The following is a 16433-nucleotide window of genomic DNA, read 5'->3' on the forward strand; positions in this document are numbered from 1 at the left end:
GCTCCACCCCCCCCCCCAGACAGTTTCCATGTAAGTCGTAAGTTTTATTTTTAAAGCGCCAAATCACAACAAATGTTATCTTCTTTTTATTCTTTTTATTAAAGATTGAAGCTCCATACAAGACAGAGTTTGTAGACAAGAACATCACAGCCTGGGAAGCTTTCACTTCTTTTGATGGACAGCTTTGATTTCAGGTTCTACCTCTGTAAAATTGAAAGTAAAGTAAATGAAGCACCTGTGAAGGTAAAACTGATGATGTCATGACTTGTTCAGTCCTCCAACGTTAAAGTCCAACAAGCTTTTGATTGTCTCTGATTCTCTGTGGCAAAATCCAACAAGAGGAAAAGAAAATCTTGAGGTTGTCTCACTTTTTTTTTTTAAAGAAACTCTGCATAGGACAGTGATAGGATGCTTGTTTCCTTGGATGAAAAAGTCTGGTACTCTCATCTTCTTAAACATTTACTTGTTCAATCAGGACAAGAGAATCTGAGCTTGGATGTCATTTTGTAGTAAAAGGTGAATTAAACTTGTAAACATCAGCTGGTGTTCACTCTGATGATGTATCGATGGTCTGTATTCTGCCCTCTGTAGCACGATGCTGCTGGGAAGAAGCCTGATTATGTCAGAGCTGTGTTCAGTGGCTCCTGCTGGGTCCATTTCTGAAAAATAGGCTCCAAAGAGTTCAGGTGTTTAAAAGCTCAGGGTTGCTGTCAGCAGACGAGGTGGCTGAGTGGTTAAGGCGATGGACTGCTAATCCATTGTGCTCTGCACGCATGGGTTTGAATCCCATCCTCGTCGTGAGTGACTCTGGTTTCTACTCCTACATTATGGAATTACTGTGAGGCTTTTAACTGACACAGATACCAGTTGAGTCAACTTCCCTTTCACAACCTGACCAAAACAACTCTTACACCCAGAGCTCACATGTGTCAATCACCTCTGTAGAAGGTCCCACCCCCACAGAGCTATAAATCCTCCCATCAGTGAAGAAAACTGAAGACGCCTCTTGGATGAGAGCTGAAGCATCTTCAAGAAACCTGAAACAGTCCACTTGGTACATTTAAATAATTCTACAATTTCTTTAAGCTTTTGTCCAAAGCCACGTGCATGTATCACATGTATATAATATATATGTGATACTCTTTCATCTACTCATGAACCAAAAATGCAGTCTAATACCAGTAAATTTGTGCAGAAAAATGTCATTTGTGCTCCTTCTTTTATTTATTTGTTTATTTAGTATTTTTTAATGTATTTTCTTTCAATTCACATTTTGTCCATTAATTTCATAATCACTCTTCACAGTCGCCATCTCATCACATGACTAAAGTTTGGGTTCTGTATTGGTGGTAAAATATCCTTCCATGCCCCTCACTAGTTTGCACACAGAAAAGCATATTTTACTGGTTTCAAATCTCTTAGTGTGTTCTCTCTCTTAAACCAGCTGTGGCAGCTTTCATTGTGTGATTGATTTTAAAATATAAAGATAGAACAGAACCATTGGAAGAAGATGTCAGGACATTTGAAGGAATGTAAATCTCCTCTTGAAATGTTGCAGTGTGCAGCTGAGACTCTCTGGCAGTGGCACAAGGAGCCACAATGGCAGAACCTGAACCCTCCTGGAGGAGAACCACAGGTGAGGGCCTTCTTGGCTCCAGATTGATGGAAATCAAGTGTCTGAGGCTGTCAGCAGCCATGAAGTTGATCTGGTTGGGCACTGGTATTTTTTCTTGCTGCAGCTCAGGAGTGATTCAGGAGAAGAGTTTCAGAACAGCCAAGATTGGGGACTGAAATTTTCAAATTTCCCCTGGAACCAGACAACCTTGGGAGGTAAAACCTCCAATCATAGCCAATCAGATGCAGCAGCAGAAAGAAGCTGTCATCTACCCTGACAGTCAGAGCATCAAGTCAAGAAAACATCAACCATCTTGAAGTTCCAAACCTTCACCTGTCAGATTCAGCTACTTCTTATTGTGGGACTTTAAATTTGAACACAATGGAATTTGGACAAGGAGTTTTCCTTCAAGTCAGAACATCATCGTCCAGCCTCCAACCAGAGGTCCATCAGTTATCATGGGAGCCACATGTGGAGTCTGGAGTCTTTTCTAGAATGTGACGGCAATGACAGTCCTGCCAAGTGACATCACTGACATGAATGGATGACTTCAGTCACATGACTGAAGTGCTGTGGTTCTTCTGATGAAGGGCGACGTGATGTTTGCTGTCTCAGGCTCCACCAAATGTCCTCTTCAGGACGCCACAATGTGGCCTCTTCAGTGCTCCATCTTCCCTGCATCAGAGACACAAGGGTTTCTCCTGGTGCCGACCCTATCATCCTTCTACCGAATGGTGAGGCGATGGATCCTCAGAGGACGCTTGGATCCTTCTTCTCATCAGTGCCACAGTTTTTCATGGAGGGAACAACAGGAGCTTTTTAGTCATGTTTTGCTTGGTGTTTCCTGCACAGAGCATCAGGATCTGTGACGCCATCTTGTGATAGTGGATTCATTCATCTGCTTTTTCAACACATTCAAGTTCATTATCCCTACATGTCAAAATACATTTGGTGTGGAGTTTTACTTTCTGGCCTCAATCATAATGTGTGCATTTATTCTTCATGAACATTTCTCAGCTTTGTAAGTTTATGATATTTTGTCTTCCTCTGTTTTCTATTCCATTGTTGTTGATGATTCTATTGCAGGTTTGAGTTCCCTGTTGACTGAAGCAGAAACAGGAACAAAAAGCTGGAGGTGGTCAGAGCTCCAAGTTGGGACGCTGATATTAAAGTAGGAGATGAACACATCCAGGTTAGCCATCACTCTCAGAACCTGCTACTTTACCTCTTCAGAATGTAGCAGCATAGCATAGCTTCATCTCACCAGTTAGTGGCCCACTTTGATGTCTGGGATATGAGGTTAGAGGTTCTTTACAGCTCTGAATGAAGGGTTTATAAAGTGTTTACAATGCCATAAATAACACAAGCATTCAGTAATTCTTGATAAAAGGAGACTCACCATCAAGTTGGACCAATTGAAGAACAAACAGACTACTCCACTATCACATTTATCCTCACTGGTCCATACTTGGGGACCTCTGTACTAAATGGAGAGTTGAGGAAATGGGCTTGTTGTGGCCCTGCGGTCCACAGACCTCCTGTACAGTCACCAAGCGCTGGCAGACACAATCGTAATGGAACCAATTATTTTACAATGACAGTAACAAGTAAGAAATAAGGCATTACAGCTTTGAAGGAACTTGTCCAGCACTGGTTTGTGAGTGGGTGTTGTCCTGTATTGGCAGGAAAAATTCCTTGAAATGTCATGCAAGTTTTTTCTTAAAAAGAAATGTGTAAAACATTCATTAACATCCAGGCCCAAAGACAAGAGAGGGCAACGCTCCAGGAGTCTTTGATCTCTGAATTCTGAGCATTGATCTCCTGCTTCAGTCTTTGATCTCTGACTGATCCGAAACTAATCAAAGGATCACATCAGCATATTGGTCCAGTCTACAGATGGTGATTTTACCAAGTGCACTACAGCAGTCCTTGTTGCTGTCTGCTGTTGTGTCACAGCAAAGTAAGGAAACAGCCTGACGGTCCTCAGGAGGAAATTCAACAACCTCCAAAGATGGAGGTGAATCTAGACCTTCTCATGTTTACTTTCCTTGATGAACTTGACAAACACACCACATGTCACACACTCTACAGTTTCAATCTGTTGAGAACATGTAACGTGTGGCCCCAGTGACCCTGCATGAAATTTTTGTCCAATTCAAATTTTGATTCATGACCCAGAACCACTCAAAACCCCAGAAAAATAAAGGTTTGGGTGCATTAAAGACATAAATAATAACATCATCATGTTTCAAAGGGGCTGCAGGGTGGTGCAGTGGTTAGCACTGTGGCCTCACAGCAAGAAAGTTCTGGGTTCGAGTACCGGCTCGGGCGCAGTATCTTCTTGTGTAGTGTCTGCAAGTTCTCCCTGTGCCTGCGTGGGTTCTCTCTGGTACTCTGGCTTCCTCCCACAGTCTAAAGACATTCAATTTGGGGACAAGGCTGATTGGATTCTCTAAATTGACTGTAGGTATGAATGTGAGTGTGAATGATTGTTTGTCCCTGTATGTTGTCCCTGTGATGGACTGGTGACTGGTCCAGGGTGAACGCTGCCTTTTGCCCGTAGACACTGGGATAGGCTCCAGCCCCCCGAGACTCTGAACAGGAATAAGTGGAAGAAGATGAATGAATGTTTCAAGGTTTTCTTCCCTCAAATCTGAAGGTCAAGCTGCATTATTTGCAGTGCTCATTAGCAGGGGAATTAGCTCCAATGGTAGAGTGCTAGCTTAGCATGTGAGAGGTAGAGGGAACCATGGCCTCATTCTCCAGAATACTTCAGCTTGTTCTGTTGATCAGAGGAGCTGCTGTGTGATGAATGCTGATGTTTGTCCACTGCTGTGATAAAGTGTCACCCTGTTACTGTTACTGACCATTTCAGCTAATTCCCCTGCTAATGAGCACAGCAGATAATGCAGCTTGACCTTCATGCATGGTTGGATGAGCGTCACCAGGTGAAGCTTCTCTGGTTGACCAACATGTGGAATCTCTTTCAATACTCCAGTGGTGGTTTAAGTGATGAAAATATGGATTAGTCACTGGAAGTGTGTGTGTGTGTGTGTGTGTGTGTGTGTGTGTGTGTGTGTGTGTGTGTGTGTTTAAAAAGGAAAAAAAAACTTTTTTCAGCAATAGAACTTTAATACAAACACAAAATGAAAAGCAGAACAAGCCAGAACCCAAAATATGGATTTACAGAGGAAGCGTGCTGGGCTCAGAACCCAGAGGTTGATGGATCAAAACCATCCTCTGCTAAAAGAAGGGAACAAAATAAACCTGATTGTTTTGAAATGTGAATCTGTTAAAGAGGGGTGGAAATGGTGAGGTAGTCAGTTGTCCCTTTTGTTTTATTACAGAGACCTCATTGTTACTTAAATAATTTTAATTCTTTACTTGAAGATTCACGCTTTTTCGCTCAAAATGTATAAAACTTCTTGCATGTTGGTGCCCCATCACACACAACAGGTGCACTTGTACTCTTTTCACCTCTGACCCACAAACATTCATAGTCTTCCAGTGAACATCCAATTATCTTCTGAAATAAGTGATGAATCTTTCCCTGCTGAGACTCATTATCTCTGACTGTGACTAGCATGTGCTAGCAGAATACAGCACTCCTTCTTCATTATCTGTCTTTGTCTCTGACCAGCTCTCCTGCTCTCTTTCCTCCTACCAGTCAAAGCAGACATCTTCACCTACTGATCTTGGATCTGCTGCCTGTTCCTGCCTAGTAAAAGAAGGATCCAGCACCTGGTTCTCCAGGCTGAATTAACTCCAGGACGTTGGCCAGCCGTGTCAGTTGAAACCTTATTTGTCCAAATAGAGAAAAAATATGTCTGATTGTTGATGAAAGGTGTCATCATGGCTTTGAAACTGTGGTTGGGGACAAACCAACATGAGCACATTCATGGAAGAATAGCAATAAAAACAGGAAGTGTTAGTTAGCAAGTACTCACCAGTCTTTCACTATCATACTTGATTCTAGTGGGAAAAAATGGCTGCAGCTGACTGTGCTGCCTGGTGGTGGATCACTCTTCACCATCCTCACAGGCCTTGATGGAACCAAAAAAGCGAGTTCCTGGAGAAGATCTTCCAGGGGGTCCAGGTTAAAGCGGTGCCCCAGCTGGCACCAGGCGCTGACCCAGGTCCTGCATGTGAGATACTGTCAGTTCTGTTCTGCCCTGCTCACAACCACAGGCTGGTGGTGAGGCCTGCAGCAACCAGGGCCCCAGTCACCAAGTGTATAAAGGCTTGTCATTGTGGCAGTGGGAGGAGTCAAAATGAAGACAGACCAATGTGAGCAGGACGTGACTGCAAAAGTAAGAAGAACTTGACCATGTTTCCTACAGTACCCAGGAGGCTTGGTAGTTGTTGAAGGAAGCTCCAAAAGCAAAGAGCAGTCAGCAGGATATAAAAAGAAAAGATCCAGACACTAAAACTACAAGTAGAAACAAGATGAAATACTCAAAGCTTTGGAAAGATACTCCAAGGTTGTATATACATTATTATATACACTACTATTCTCCATGACTCCTAAAGAGGGAAAGGAAAAATTAGAATGTGGATCAGATCAGCTGATTTCAGTGTTAAGTCCATCCCTCCATCCACTTTCTATTCTTATCCTTTAAGGGTCACGGGGGGGGGGGGGGGCATCAGTCTCATGCAACCTAAACTAAAACATTAGTCAGATCAAATTCAAGTTAAAGCAAGAGTTTCCATATCAAAGTCAGAATTCCTGATGATGTCATCAGGGCTTTGACAGTACCTGGAATTCTGTCTTTGATCTCAGGAGGACATGAAAGAAACACAATTGAGGAAAGTATAAGAGAGCACATTCAGCTTCATTAGAAACACTTGAACTGCTGAACAGTAGAATTTGTTTGAAACAGTTTACAACACTGAGTGACAGGATTGAAGATGGAAGATTTTTCTACTTAACATTTAATTCTAACTTAAAACTGGGGATGAACATTCTCAGTAGTTCATATACTAATATACAGAGTAAGTCATGTCATTCCCTTTTGGAAGAAAAAACAAGAGAAAAAACATGTGAAGCTCCTCCCCCCAGCTCCAGATGGTACAGACAGATATGAGAGTGGCAAGGAAGCAAAGAAGTGTTGTGCTCCTCTCCAGTGCTCTTGTGTTGTTGTGTTCTTCTCAGCTCCATCATGAAGACGTGCTGGCAGTGGGCGCTGGTGGAAGTTTGCAGCTCTCACTGGAAAGTCCTGAGGCTCCTCCCATTCTGCAGCAGGCAGTTGCTCCTAGCCAGCCGACACTTTCCCTCTCTTGTGTAGGAGTGAAGAACAAAATCAAAATAAAGAATCATCACTCTTTCATTGGGGGACATTTTTTCTCATTCTAAAAATTCAACAGCTTCTATCATTTCTTTTACAGAATATGTCAGTGATATACTCGGATTTTCTGTTGTGCTGTCAAATTAACTTTTATCGATGCTTCACACTTCAGGTGTGAACGTTTTTCAGTGGGAAAGACATGAGAATGAGGACGAGGCTGATTGATACTCTAAACTGACTCTAGGTGTGACTGTGAGTGTGAATGGTTATCTGTCTTTATGTGTTGGCCCTGCAATGGACTGGCGACCCCTCCAGGGTGAACCCACTTCACGCTGAAAGCTGGGGAGACAGGTCCCCCCACCCCACAACCCTTAACAGGATAAGTGGAAGAAAATGGATGGAGGAATGGATGAATGAATGGATGGATGGATGGATGGATGGATGAATGGATGGATGGATGGATGATGGATGGATGGATGGATGGATGGATGGATGGATGGATGGATGGATGAATGAATGGATGGATGGATGGATGGATGGATGGATGAATGAATGAATGGATGGATGGATGGATGGATGAATGAAAGGATGGATGATGGATGGATGGATGGATGGATGGATGGATGGATGGATGGATGGATGGATGGATGAATGAATGAATGGATGGATGGATGGATGGATGGATGGATGGGCTACAGTTCAGTCACTGTGTCTCTTGTTCCCACAGTGATTTGATGCATCCTACCAACACAGCAGGACTCACCAGGAGACAATGGATTGTCAGTCATTTTTCACTGACAGCGCTGGAGCCGGAGCCCACAAGGTCACAACTGGCATTGGTGGACTCCAGGATATGTTTGGACCTACAGAAATTCACAACCTGTTAATGACAACACTTTCATATATTTAGCCCTGCTCACAGATCTCTGATACAATTTTCAAGTCATACAACAGGTTCAATGTTGACCCTTCGACCACCGTTACACTGAAGCAGAGTTCAATGGCAGTGTTGCATATGTTGGGAGGAGCCTGTGGCTCTCGGTTCAGAGGATGATTTGAAGAATTTGTTGTTGCTGAACTGTTTATGCTTCAATTTCTGGACGTTCACTGGTGGAATGTTTGTGGGTCAGAGGTGAAAAGAGTACAACTGCACTTTTTTGTGTGATGGGGCACCAACATGCAAGAAGTTGTCAAACATTTCCAGCAAAACAGCATGAAAATTCAAGTTAAGAATTAAAATTATTTAATTCAGCGTTTAACTACCAGGCCTCTGGAATAAAACACAAGGAACAACTGACTACCTCACCATTGACTTCACACTGATAACCAGGAGGTAACGTGGTAGTCAGAGCAGCGATGCTCAGGTCTGTGGACTGAACAATGTCCTCTCATTCACACACACACCACTCTTTCATTGGGGCTCCTTTCTCCTTGTTCTGACACAGAAATTCAACAGCTTCTGTCATTTAGTTTACAGGAAATGTTGATGACACTCTGGGATTTTTTGTTCTCCTGCTGTCACTGTCAAGTGCCAGCTTAACATGTGAGAGGTAGCAGGATCCATGCATGTGTTCATGTTTACAGCAGACAAGGAGGAAACCTTGGAGGATTTCAGGGACTTTTAGCAGTGGTTCTCACTTCATCTTCTCAGTATAAAGTTTAAAGCGAGCTGGCCAGGAGTTGAACCTAGAATCTTCTGATCCGTAGTCAGACGCGTTATCCATTGCGCCACCAGCCCTGTGAAGAAGCTGCTATGTTCATGTGTGCTTGGTTTTACAGAAAATCCCAACAACGTGGTGGCATTTTCAGGGGACACAATGGTGCAGTGGTCAGCACTGTGGCCTCACAGCAAGAAGGTTCAGCTCTCCTCTGTATTTGGTTGCTAGGAACCTGAATCAGTCCTCAGTGGAGCGGTGCTGCTGAGGCTGAGTGAGGCTTGAGTGAGGGACTGAGCAGGAGCAAACAGGTTCAAGCAGGTTCAGGCAAACTCCACTCAGTCCACCAACATCAAAGCAGAGGAACTGAGTTCATCTAACAAAATGATTCATATCATCTCCACTTGGAATGCTCTGGAACTACAAGTACACTTAAAATGGATGACTTATGACAACAGAAGGAACTTTGAAGTAGATTTGATTTATTTAAGTTAGTGACAGTCATTTTTTTCAAGAATTTAGTTCAGGTAACTTCATTGTTTTACTAAGATGAGCTTTAATGTTATAACATTGAAACAAGACCTTCATGTATTGATGGATCCATCACAAATATGAGCCTTCCCAGTCTGTCAGGTGGTAGAATTCAGTCAGCACCAATAACAGGAGAGTCAGAGTTTAGAAACCAAAGACAGACATTAAAGTCTCACATTAAAGTGTTATATCTTTGAAAATATACTGCAATACATGAAATATTTTATTTCCATGGATGGAAACCTCGCTCTTATATTCTTTAATATACTGCAATAGTAATGGACCCTCTATGACACTGTAGTGATGAATCTATCAAGGAGAACAAATTATTATAATCAGAATTTTGAAGTCAAGTTTGAGATCAGTTTGATCCTCTCTCTCTTTCTCTCTCTCCCTCTCTCTCTCTCCCTCCCTCCCTCTCTCTCTCTCTCTCTCTCTCAGGAGCTTTTAAATGAATATTTTAATAAAACAGAACAGGAGACTAAAGAGTGATCACTAAAACCCACAGGCTGAATGGGACATCTAAAAATATTGAACCACTGAGTAAAACCATAGAAGCGCTCCTGTCTCGTCGGTGCTAACAAGTTAGCTGTTGAGTGAGTCCAGCTGTGCTGTCTAGGAATCCTGGTAAAAAGCCTCCACACATCAAACAGCTGGTGTGTTGGTGGATCTGTGGATCCTGCTGGAAGAAGCAGGATGGAGCTCTGAATGGTTCCTGTCTAAAAGAGCTTCTCTGTGCAGCTCCCATCAGCTCCTAAAAACAGGAAACCAGCAGATTCAGTGTTGAACAGTGGCATGAAAATGTTTCAAAAGCTGTCCTGTCCGCCATTTGTTGGTGCAAAGACATTTAAAAACACCAGTTGAACATTTTCCAAAGTTTTCTGTGTAGGTTCTCATTCATCCAGGTCATCGTAGATCGAAGCGAAGTAAAACCTGGTCAACTGGATCTAAGTTTACGTACCGTAGTTTAAAACTTACGTCCAGTTGACCAGATTTTACTTCGCTTCGATTTTCCAAAGTTGCTCTCACCTTCTTTCAAACACCTGGAACGATTTCCTCCAAATCAAAAGAAACTGGTGAAAAAACAACAACAAAAAACTCCTGGAGAATCAAACTCCACCCTCTGCTCCAACTGGACTTGGGACTTCAAATGACCTCCATTAAAAGCCTGCCTGCATCCCCATTCACTGACTGTTGTGCTGTGGGTCTCCTGGACAAACATGGCAGGGATCCTCTAGATCTCCAGGAGTTTAAAAAGAGCAGCTCTTTTAAAATGGGTTCTGGCTCCATTCAGGTTTAGAGAGCTGAGATTAAAATCACACATGAATAAAAGAGGGAACCCAAGAAAAAAAAGTCAGAGTGAAAGAGGAGCAGATTTTAAAACTCCTCATCATTTCCACCTCCAGGAGTGAAGCCCCCCGGGACCCAAGAGGCTCCAGCTGGCAGAGTTCTCACTCATTTCTCCACCACCTCGCTAACCTGAGCTGTAGCATCTGAGAACAAATCAGTGACCCCCTTCAGTCCAGAGCCGACTCCACAAACTCTGAGCCCCACTTTACCCACAGCCAGCCGGCCTCCTCAACACTGCATGACACACGACGACTAAATTGAAGACTGAGGAGTCTCATCAAGAGATCTGTCACATGCGTCTGCTGTGGAGGGTCAATCTGTCCGTCCACATTCAGCTCATTGATGCAACGACTCTGCTATGATCAAACTACTCAGGATGAAACAGACCAATGTTGACATCAAGTAGCAACTCAGCAGCTGATCAACAGAGTCCTAAGCACCAGTAGAGCCTGTTCATCATCCCTGGGTGATCTTAGAATTCTTTCTTTGATCTCACCTTGATTTCTCAATGATTTTTTTGTACACACAAATTAGGAGTTGATGGGAGTTGTTGCAGATACCAGTGTCCAAAGTCCAGCTTGAACCCAGTTTGTGCCACTTATTTGTCAAGCCAGCAGAGATTCTTTTCACTGCCAAGCTAAAGTGACTTCTGTCAACAAAGGTAAACATACAAAAGGATATTTCTACTGTCAGTTCAAGATTTTTATCAAACTCCTTTTTCATAGCTTCAACCTTCCTCTTGTGTTAGCTTTCTGTTCCCATCTCTTATGTTAACAGGTCGGTTTTGACCCACATCTTCAATCAGCTTTAAAATAAACTAAAAACAATTTTCTATCATCCAAGTTGTTTCCCATCTCTTGGTTACCTTGTTAGGCTTCCTTATCCATGGAAATATTGATTTGAATATTTTGTTGTGGGCCTCTGGACCTTTTTTTAGTCAGTAAACCCTCGATTTCAGTTAAAAAAAATGGTAAAATGAACCTCAAGAAAATCATAGAAATAAACAAAAGGTTGTTGTGTTTCCTGACCATTACTGAGGGGTGTTAGAACACATCTCTGACATGGATTGGTTTGATTTATTATTCATTTCAATATTATTAACTATTGTGCCATCCATGGTGTTATGGGTCAGTTTCCACCCTCATATATTTACTTCAAGAAAAAGACAAAAAAGTCTTTTTTTCAGCAACAGAACTTTAATACAAACACAAAATGAAAAGCAGAACAAGCCAGAACCCAAAATATGGATTTGAAAGGTCAAACAAACAACAACCAGTCAAGCAAATCAAACCAACAGAAACCAACTACTGGTTCAAAACCAGTAAAAAACAAAAAGAGGAAAAGTCTCTTGGTGCAAAAACATGCATGTGTGTGTGTGTGTGTGTGTGTGTGTGTGTGTGTGTGTGTGTGTGTGTGTGTGTGTGTGTGTGTGTGTGTGTGTTTGCAGTTGAACCACAATCCGTTTGTCCTGCTGTCCTGACTGCTTGGGCAGACCTGACTCCTCTTTCTTCTGGAATCTGGTGGCCTGAGTGGGTTGTGGCTGTGGCTGTTCTGGTTGGTGTTGAGGCAGGGCTGCTGAGGAGGATGCTGGCGTGGTTGCTCTCTGTGTTGCTGATGGCATGGATGGAGTGCTGGGTGAGCTCTGCAGCTGTCTGAGCAAGGCTGCAGCGTCTGGGTCTCGGGGCATCCGTTCCCTTCCCTCAATGTGTGGCTTGACCAGGGAATTTCCCAGCTCCTCCAGAAACATTCTCCACTTGCTTTCCTTGGTTCCACTCTTGGTGGATGTGGGTCCACAACACCAATGCATTCTATGCAGACACATCAAGGATGCTGCAAAACACAAGAATCCACCCTGAGACTTTCTCTTCAACCGTGTTGAGGTCTTCATGACTGTGATGATGCAGGTTGTCTTTCTTATTTTCTTCTTACAAATATTTATAAATAAATATATATATAATAAAGGTTATATTTAGAAAATCAGACAGCAAAAAAAACAGAAAATGCCACCATATCATTTACATTTTCTGTCATACATCTGAATGTGTAGACTCTTTTTGTATAAGACCCCTCCATTCCTTAGGGCTGGTGGTACAATGGACAATGCGTCTGACTTCGGATCAGAAGATTCCAGGTTCAACTCCTGGCTCGGCTGAAAGTGAATGTGGAGCAACTTGTCCTGCCAATATTCCATCCTGAAAAACACCTGACTGGCAATCAAAGTAGGCTCCAGTGGTGAATGCTGTCAACAATGTTCCCCAAAGCCACCATCCAGCATTATACAAAGTATGATCAGAGATCCCATTGCAAAATAAAGTCTTCACATACTCATACATTTAAAAACCCATCTAAATAAATTCTGCTTCCATGCACCATTAAAGTACACAATGCATATTCATACACAAATATCCACATATGTACAGTACAGAGAACAAACAAGAACAAGTACAGAGTGAATCCTGGAGAGAAAAGGTGAGGTGCATCAGAAACAAGAGCAGATGTTTGAAAATGCTTGATGATTTGAAGATGAGAAAGGAAGTGAGAGACCGAAGTGAGGAGGAAAGGTTGTTCCAATCTGATGGAGCTTTAAATACAACCGGACAAAGCAGAAGGCCGTCCCCACTGATCCTGGATCTGCTCGACATTCCTGTTTGTTAAAAGGAAGGTTTTCATCGCCGCTGTTGCAGGATGTGCTTGCTGATGGAGAATTGTTGGGTGTAGATTCATTGAAGGAGTTTGATGCTGGACCTGCTCTACTAGTAAAGAGTCATGAGAGAACTTTTGTTGTGATTTGGTTCCATACAAATAAAAATGACTTGACTTGATTTGGTGCCTCATCAGGAGAAAATCTGGGCACAAAAGTTGGACAAGAGTGTTTGTGGAGGGGTGATTTTTTCTTTTTGCAGTGTTGTAAGTCACTGTAACTGCAGCTGAATGATTGAACTTTCTCCAAATGTCCTCAAGATGGTTTCCAAATGATAAAATTGACTTTAGGAAAATATGAATGTGCGATGACCAGTTTCTTTGCTGATTCTAGGAAGATATAGAAACAAATGATCTCTACACTCTAGGTTGCATTGTGAGCTGAAAGGAATTGAAAGTTGCTTCAAGTATGAAGGGAAAATCAAGTAGACACATTTGAAAATAAATACTGACCAATGGAATTGCCTTTGGGACTCCTACATTAAATAATGATGGGTTCAATCCAAACACCTGAGCACAAATCTACAAAGACTATTATATCAGACATTGAGAGGACAAAGATTGATGTCTGAATGTGTTAGGACCGGCTCAGAGGTGCAGCAAAACCTGGTAGCAGCAAATCACCATTTATTAAAGTAAATAATCAACCATGTGAGGTGTGGAAGTCAGTGTCAGCAGTGGAGGTGAGTGTGTGATGTGATGTCAATGTGTACTGCATGTTGTTGGTGGAAAACAAGGAAAAACAAAAGGACAACATCTCGCCGGCTGAGCGCAGAAGGGAGACAAATGTCTGGGAAGGCGGGGTTAAACAGGCCTAACTGGGAACACTGGCCTGGTGCTCCCAGTCAGCCTGATGACCAGACCTGCAAAGACACAAAAACACCCACCAACAGGAGGTTGAACACACCATGCTGCATAGGACCCAGGCCTGGGGCCGTCACCAGTGTTCCCATAGAAACCACCAGTGTAGTCCAGTATTGGGAACATGAACTGTGTGATAATACTTTTCCATACTTCTTGTGGAAAAAGTCAACAACAAAAGTAATTTTAGCCCACCAGATATTTGCTTGGACACTGAGTTCATGTGAAATTTAAATGACAGCTGAGAATCACGCCAGAGGCCTGGATATTCAAAGTCTTCAACTTTTGCTTTTGTTGTTCCATCAAGAAAGCCAATGAGCAGTTAGTTGACAACCAAGAATCAGGTCAAACGGAAAACAACAAACGATATGAGGTTTTTCTTGTTTCTTGACGGGCAGCCAAAAATATTTTCAGCATTGGATCATTAAAGTCTGTTTCATTTCTGATGTCGTGTTCTAAAATAATTGCTCACCTAAGAGGATTCTAAAAAGTCAGACTTTCTCAGTGATATTCTCTTCTCAGGCTTTCAAATCTTTTACATTTCCATTTTCCACAAGTGAGTAGAAAGTTGTTACTCTCTTTGAATCCAGGATTTAAATCTAGGGTTCATTTCATGAGGCTTGAACCCTGGATTAAAAGCACATCATTAAATGACTTGTAGTGATATTCTCCTGTTAACATTCCAAATTAGTCATTGAGATTTGGACATTGCGGAAACATTTTTTCCAGATTTTGATGGGCCAGTAGAGCAGGAACTGGGGCTCATTCATGGTGTGGTTTAATTTTGAGCCTGGGTTTCTTCCCCTGCAAGATAAATCTGGAAAGCATTTTTTTCAATTCAGAAACGGTTTTGAAGGCAATTTCTCCAGTTGGTCCTGGAACTAGAAAGAGATCTTGTGGTAGGACATTTATTTTTACTCTATCAACCCTGTGACTCAGACTCAGAAAGGAAATGGAGTTCCATCTTCTTCTATCATCTTCAAGGAGTTCTGGCCCCAATCCAGGTGGAGGTTTTCCTCCATGTGTTCTGGAGGTGAGTGATTAAAGGTCAGAACCTGTGTTTTAGAATGAAGAATTAATATCCAGCAGAGCTTCCCAGTGTTTCAAAGAGTTTTATTAATGCAGGTCCTGTGTTAGGGGGCTCACTTCAATATGTTAAAACATCATCAGCGTCTAGCACCACCTTGTGTTCTTCTCCATTTATGTAGACACCCTTAATATTTGTGGTCTCTCTCAACCACTGTACGAGGGGCTCGATATGAAGAGCTGGAAGCAGCAGGAACTGGGGGGTCATGTCTCATGGTCTCTCTTATTTTGATATCCCATTTGTGTCCTTTTCTTCCTGTTTTAGTTTGATGTCGAACCTCCCCTCTCATTTTCAGGTTACTTCACTTGCCCTTGTCTTCTGTTTGCCTGAGTCTCTCGGTGCATCCGAATAGACGTCAGGACTCTGACAGGGAACGACCTCAGCAGAGACTCCTCTATTTAGAGGAAAGGAGAGCTGAGAGAACCCTTTTTTGACATCATTCAACATCCTCAGGGACGATCGTTTACAAAGTTCGATTCAATATAGGACACATAAAATCACACCACATGAAGCAGGCTAATGAATAATAAATCAAATATAAAAATGCTTCATTTTAAGATCTAGAATATCTTGTGAATATCTGGAGCTTAATTCCAGCAGCAGACCTCCTCAGGTGATGGAATTTATATTTGACATGTTTACCATTAAATGAGACACATTTGCAGTCCATTGAAATCTACTTGTGTTCATGGTGAGTTGATTTCAAAACATGAGCTGACAGAATCTACGTTTAGGGAGGAACCACCATATCCAGGGGTCTGGACCTTTTTGTCGTCAGAGCCATCAAAGTAGCAGACTAAGCGAGCAGACATTAGCATTGAGAAGAAACTGACCAAACACCGCCCTATAGCATTGTGGGAAATTTCTGCTTGGTTTGTGTCCATCAATACACACAAGAAATTTGTCTCATGCTGCCGTGACCTGGAGTCGAACCGGGGTTGCTGCAGCCACAACACAGAGTATTAACCACTATACGATCAGGGCCTCCTCAACAGCAGATCGAGCTTCCATGTCTTTGTCTAAGGTGAGATCAAAGAAAGAATTCTAAGATCAAACACAAAACTCTGAGATCAAAGGTTGAAGTTCCCCAAGATTCAATTTTAGCTCAGACCCTCTTCAAGGTGGAACCAGCAGAGGAGCTCAGTAGAGACAACTGGACAGCAGCAGGACAGAACAGAGGCTCTCCACAATGGCAGGAGACAGGAAACAGGTTTGGACCATCTGGGCTTCTGTCCACTTTGATGGTTTTTAAAACATTGAAGGAAATTGTAAAAATCAACATTGTGTTTAAATCATGATTTCTAGTTGAGTGTGTTTGCTCATCTGTTCCAGAAGCTTCTTCTAGAGTT

The 16433-nt window shown here is 42.4% G+C and overlaps 2 non-coding genes across 2 annotated transcripts; one reads left to right on the plus strand and one right to left on the minus strand.

The window, feature by feature from the left end:
- Window positions 1-716: 716 nt before the first annotated feature.
- On the plus strand, window positions 717-798 carry trnas-gcu (transfer RNA serine (anticodon GCU)). Its single transcript has one exon. It is a non-coding gene; the product is annotated as a tRNA-Ser (tRNA).
- Window positions 799-8565: 7767 nt separating this feature from the next.
- On the minus strand, window positions 8566-8638 carry trnar-acg (transfer RNA arginine (anticodon ACG)). The gene has a single exon. It is a non-coding gene; the product is annotated as a tRNA-Arg (tRNA).
- Window positions 8639-16433: the final 7795 nt, after the last annotated feature.

Source organism: Aulostomus chinensis, chromosome 4, assembly GCF_037954235.1.
Source record: "Aulostomus chinensis isolate RoL2024-O1b breed Wild chromosome 4, RoL_Achi_v1.0, whole genome shotgun sequence".
Taxonomy (NCBI): domain Eukaryota; kingdom Metazoa; phylum Chordata; class Actinopteri; order Syngnathiformes; family Aulostomidae; genus Aulostomus; species Aulostomus chinensis.